Here is a 6,463-nt window from a genome sequence, read left to right as displayed (position 1 = left end):
ACACCACGGAGTCGGCAGGAACAGCAGCACTCAGGAGGTGAAAGAGCACTCAGGGCAGCTGAGATGCTGGGCCAAGGCTCTGGCTGCTCGCTGGATGCAGGAGCCAGAGGACAGGGAACGTCCTTCAGGGAAGGTCGCTCTGCCCGGCCCCAGGGAAGGTGCCCCTGGAGGGGGGATCCCACTGCCTGCACAAGGAATGGCTCCCTGCCTGCAGCAAGCCTGCAAGGGCTCCAGCTGCCAGCTATCCTGACATTGCAGGCTCAGCGGGAAGGGAGAGAAGGGAAAAATACCCTGGGCAGAGTTTTCCTAGAAAAAGTTCAGCTTTCCCCGGCAGAGAGGCCCGGGGAGGCCGTACTTTGAGGACACGCCTGCAGCCCTCGGGCACGGCTGGGGAGAGCTGGCAGGAGGGAAAAGAGGGTTTTTTGGGGACAGTGGGAGGGTGCTGCCCCTGCAATGCTCACACAACACGTGATGGCATCAGCACACGCAGGTTCAGCTCCACACACCATCCATGAGCAGCTTCTGGGACACCACTGACCACCCCAACCCAGGGACCCAGCTCCAGACCACGGCAGTGCTGAAGGCGGGAAGATGCAGCTGTGATGGGGAAGACAAACAAAGCCCCAGGACTGACACAAACCAAGGCTGCACAGCCAGGACTGGCACTGTCACTCTCTGCAAACTCCTACCCAGAGGCAAATATCCCATTGAACACCCACTGCCCTGTCTGGGAGCCACTTAGGGGCAGGGGGTGGCACTGGCCCCTCTGCCACTCCTGCAAGTGGCTGTGCCTGCAAAAGCATCCTGCTCCTGCAGAGTGATGGAGCAGCAGGTCTCTGCGCAGCTCTGATGAGAAGTGAGCACCTGGGGAGCAATTCCAGTCTCTCCATTTTAAGAGTAATTTCACATGCTGACATACCAGCACCTGATTTCCATAAAAAAGCACCTTTTAACTTCAGATTCGCTAGGATCCTTTCAGGCCAGAGGAAATTATTTCTAAGGGTCTGGAAGGAAAGCAGCAGAGCTCTCCCAGGGCCCATGGCTGGAGCTTCTCCATTCTGTCAGCTGGGTGGCTGAGGATGGTGGGAAGGCACAAGCAGGCTCTCAGTGCAGGCTGAGCCCTGAGTTCCCCATTCTGGGGGCTCCCAGCCCACGTGCAGCAGGTGCAGCTGGATGGGGTGAGCTGAGCAGCTGACACGGGTGACACAGACCACTACAGGCACAGGATGCAATCCTGCCCAACTCCTGGATGCAGTGCTGACAGTTTCAGCACCCTCACAAGAGGACTTGGTGCCCTTTTAATTTGCCAACATAGCTTTAGGAGCTGGAGAAATAAGGAAGAAAAAACCCCAAGAACAAAAGACCATCAGGCTGCTACACACCACGAAGGCAGAAATGCCCACCAGCAGCTTGTGACAGGTCTCGGCAGCCCAGACTGCTGCCTGCTCCCCTCACCGAGGGACCAACCCCCCCTGGCAGCCCTCCAGGCTGCTCTTCACCCATCCATTGCCGTGGAGCAATCCTGCCCTGCCTGCCTGCAGCGGTGAAACGGGTTTGACAGCTCCACCCTCCCAGCACTTCCCACCACGGGCCATCTTGTGAAACTGGGGGCTCAGGAGCAGGCAGGAGCCTCGCTGGGGCTGCAGCTCTCCAGGACAGCTGGCTCTCGGCAGAGCTCCAGCACTGCTGTCCTCACCGGGGCACCTCCTCTGGCCACGGACAGTCCTTCACCACCCATCCACAGCCACATCCTTGAGGAAAACCACCACGGGGGCAGCTCTGCCACCAAAAGTCTGACTCAGTGCTGAGATGGAGAAGGCTGCCTCCCCAAACCAGACTGCCAGAAGTTTAACTGTGTTTTGGTTAGAAGGGAAAAAACATGTCCTGCAACAGGTCAGCAGGCTCAGAGGGTGTCTGTCCCCATGCTGGGTTAGGAAGGTCTCCCTCCCATCTGACAGGGGCAAGGCCAGTGGGGAGCACAGGGGTTCAGCATGCCCAGCAGTAAGCAGACATTCACAGCTGTTTTGGTCATGGGAGCGTGCTACAGGCAGGCTGGTGACAGTCTGAACCCCCAGTGAAACAGAATGGCAAACATGAGAGGTGCCCCTCTGTACCCTGTGCCACTGTGGGTAAACAGCCCCGCGCAAACAGTGCTGCAGATAACGCTACGGATGGGATGAAGCCATTTGTCCTGAATCTTACTGGAACTGTCCTGTTTGAACAGGCTGTCCTTTCACAACTCACTCATTCATCACCTCTTTGCATTTACTTCTCAATATGACAATTAATCATTATTGCAATTTAAACTTCTCAGCTGTGAGTATAATGGCAGAAGCCATTTCCCCATGCTCACAGTCACAGCATCCTCTGCCTTTAGTGCTGATTCCACATTTGGAGACTGCCAGGTTCTTTGTCCTGCTCAAGTCACCTTCTCCCCATTGCCCGGCACACCTCAAGGCCCCAAGTTTGTCACCATGAGCTGCCTCCTGGCCATCCCACCACTTAAGTTCAGACACCAACTTTTCAAGTGTCAAAAACCCTCTTAAGACATGCAACAGGGAGCTGATGTCAGAGCCCAGGGCTGTTGGATGACTCCCCCAGCACAGCCCCGTAGCTGGATGAAGGAGCCATTGCCAGGACTGAGACTTCCCTGGGGACAGGCTTTGATCTCCCAGCCCCCAGCACAGGGGAGTGACCGCTGTACCAAACACTGGAGCACAGAGAGGGAGAAGAGATGGCCAAAAAAAACAATCCCTGCTGTCAAGAGATGACCTGAGACCTCAGGGCACAAGCAGGAGCAGGGAGGCTGCATTGGCATGCACCACACAGCACCAGGAGAGCTGAGAGATGCTGCAACATCCCCAAGCTGTCAGCTCATGGTGCTCATTGTCTCGGGAAGACGGACGATTCCTTCCGACCATTTACATCAACCCAGAGAAAATGGTTGCCTGCAGAATGTCAAGCAGAACTTCAGGCATGTGAAAATCTCAGAAACTCACATTTCAGAGCCCAGGGTTAACCCCAGCTCAAACAGAATCCATTCAGACTAAAGGGACACCCCAATATGGTTTCCTGGCCCTGGGGCTGACATCCTCCTCCCACCAGGAGCCTTGGGGCTCTTACAGGTTTCCACTGCAGCCCATGAGGGCTCCCAGGCAGGCAGGGACTCATTCAAGGCTAGCATGGTCCTTGTGCCCCACTCCCCAAACAGATGATAGCCACAGGAGGCAACTGCAGAGAGAAGCCACAGCCAGGAGTGATGCACTGAGGGCCAGCAGACCCGGCAGGACTGGCTCCCTCCACACTCTCCAATCTTTCCCCCCAGCTGAGCTTGGCCTCCACCCAGCTCAGCATGAAGGGAGAAACATCCCCTGCTCTGCTGTGAGCACCAGGCATCTATCTCAAAACCAGGGAGTGTGCTGGACTACAGCCATTCACAGCAGCAGAACCTCCCTCACACCCTCTCCTGAGAGCAATGGCCCTGGAAATCCAGATGGACTTGGGACTTTTGGGAAAGGAGACCTGCTCTGCAAAAGGCAAGTCTCAGTTTTCACACCCAGTACAGCATTTCCTAAGAAAGATAATATCAAGGATTAAGAAAGAAGAGGAAACTGAAGCTCCAATTACTGCTTTGTTTGGGAGCCTGGGCTCCCTTGCTGAACCCTGCTTCATGCCCCATCCTCTCCCTGCAGTCCCCCTCCCCTGCCCATGCTCCCCCTAGGACCCTGGTGCACATCACTATTATTTGCCAGTGGTACTCAACACCAGGGCAGCAGCCACAACCCCTGTGAGCTCTTTCCAAATCCAGCACCACGTAGGACAACATCCAGGAATTCTGCCTCCCTAGCCAGGCAGGATTAGGTGTAGGTAGAAACAGCAACTGTGCAACAGCCCCCGGGTGAGCAGAGATACCATGCAGAGAGCAAGGCAGCTGAGAGCTTCTCCGTGGGAGGAGCAGACCCCAGGCTTCAAAGGTGGATAGAAACAGAATAAGGCTGTATGTAACTCTGGTGAGGGCAGGCAGAGCCTTTCATCAAATGAGCACTGATAACCACGAGCAAAGTTCTCAAGAGGAGGGCAGGGGTGCGAGGCAAAGACCATTTGTGCTGGGCTGGAAATAGCCCACACTGCAGGCTGACGTGAGCTGACCCAACAGCACCAAAACGAACTGCCAATGTGGCATCCAGAAACCCAGTGAAGGAGCACTCTCAGGATCCCAGAGGTGACTGACGACTCTGGTACCAGCTCTGCCACCAGCACTCCTGTCTCACCACTTAACTGCTTTTATTTCAAGCTTCCCACTGCAGTGTGGCCCTGTGCTGGGAGCACAGTAGACCAGCAGCACTCAGCCCTTCAGGATGCTGGTGGGAGGGACAGGAGTCTGGTGGGCTGTTTGGAAACCACAGCACAAAACAGGAAGGCTGGCTGTGGGAGGCCAGAGAAAGAGCTGGGCTCCCGGCCCACCTGCTAACAGGTTGTTATCCACAAGAAGAGCCCAAGCTGCCTTCATGTGCTCAGGCCACACGTGGCCACAGCAGCATCAGCAGCATTGTCACTGCAAGGTGAAGGGCTACCTTGGCACACAGCAGCTGCTTCGACAAAGAGGGGCCCATTAGCAAATTAATTTTTAACCTTGCGTTTTGTCTGTTGCGACAATTGAAGGAGAAGAGCTCTTGGCAGACAGAGCTTTACTTGCATCTCTTCAGAAAAGAGCCAACCCCAGCCTGTTGAGGTCTGGGCAGCCAAGGGAGCTGTGCCTCCCTGGCAGAGGATCCCAATCACCCACAGGGTCTGGGAGCAGATACACACCCAGGGAGGGATGATGGCTTATTTAACTCCACCAGCACAGGTTGATGAAGCACAGCAGGAACGTTCCATCTTAACACCTCCAGCTCACCAGAACGTAGAGCACACATCCCTGTTGTGCAAACAGATGTCAGATGAGAAACTCTGAGAGCGTCAGCAAACCCCTTAAAGTCAGCAGAGACAACCACAAACAGCACTGCATCCCCCAGTGAGGGGCTGGAGGGCTGAGCAGACCAGGGCACAGGGAGTTAACAGCAGCTTTCTCCCATTTCTGTGGCTCTCTAATACAATTAGATGCTACAGAGGCTTGGCTGGACTTCTGCCCATTAACCAATTACTCTGATTACAGCCTGTGAGGAGAAGACCAGCATCTCAATAGAGTCCTTCTTCTACCTCTGCAAGTCTGCTGCAACCTCTCTTGCAGGAGGCTGATTCTGGTAAGCTGATGATCCTGATTACAGATCTACACAAGATCTATGAAAGTATCCTGGTACATTGGTCCAGGCAGTGACAACCTGATGCTTTCATTGCACATGGACAGCAAGTTGGCAAAGACTGTGAAGGGTGGGCAAAAAGGAAACATCCTGTCCTTCCCATCCTAAAATTGGATTAAATCCTATTTAAAAGACCTTTAAGTCAAGAGGCCTGAAAAAAACCAACCCATTTTGAAATGGGGCAGCAGAGAGGAGGAGCACAGAGCTCCGGAGGAGCCTGGTCTCACCGAAGGGCTCGCTTGAGTGAGAAGTTACCCTCTCGTTGGAGGCTGCCTCCTCCTTGTGCCCCAGCCCTTTGGCCAGGCAGCCGAGTGATGGCAAAGTCCCTTCCCGGAGACGTGACACCGGAGGCTTCGGTACCCTTTGCACGCTCCAGCGGCCGCATCCACCTCCGCCAGTTCCCCCCCTGCCACTACTGGAGGCTGGAGCTCTGCCCTTGGAGGGGAGCAGGGAGTTGGACAGACAAACAAAGGCACAATCGTAGGAGGGGGAATTGGCTGGAAAACACAAAAGCTCTAAACATGCCAATCATGTCGAGGCTACGATGGCTCATTTCAAAACAAAGACGCTAATCTCCACTCTGGGAATTGTCCTGCGACTGGCAGGAGAAACCAGGGAGCTAATGAACAGCTACAAAGGAGTTTAACAAGCCTGCGACTGTCTTGGACTCCATTCAGCTCAGAGCTCGAAACAGCCACAAGCAGGAGGCAGAGCGTTAACTCTGCAGTTACTGCTGCCCTCGGTGCAGTTACTGTTCTGATCCCATGGAAGTGGTCAGAACTGGACGGGAAAACACGCCCTGATCCAAGAGACTGATGCTCAGGCACAAAGGAGGGAACAAGCAGCCTTTAGAGGAGCTGTATCAGCGCAGCCTGCGGGACACAGCTGGGGCAGGAACAAACGACTGCTGCTGCTTCAGCCCTGTCCCTCAACACCCTCGGGGGAGCATGTGGGGCCCTTGCTGCCACCAGCCTCTCCCATCAGTTCCGCTCCCTCCTGAACACCGCTGAACCCCCGAGCGCCGCTCGCCCCGCGTCATGTCCGAGCCCACCAGCAGCTTCCCGGCCGGACCACCGGGTGCACAAACAGCCTGGCAAGACGCTGGGGTCTCCGCGGACAGCGGGAGGCCGCAGCCAGCGTCCAGGCTCGGGATGGAGCTGCAG

Source organism: Geospiza fortis, unplaced genomic scaffold (assembly GCF_000277835.1).
Source record: "Geospiza fortis unplaced genomic scaffold, GeoFor_1.0 scaffold408, whole genome shotgun sequence".
Classification (NCBI taxonomy): Eukaryota; Metazoa; Chordata; class Aves; order Passeriformes; family Thraupidae; genus Geospiza; species Geospiza fortis.
The sequence above is the reverse complement of the archived record's forward strand: the minus strand, read 5'-3'. Positions refer to the sequence as shown.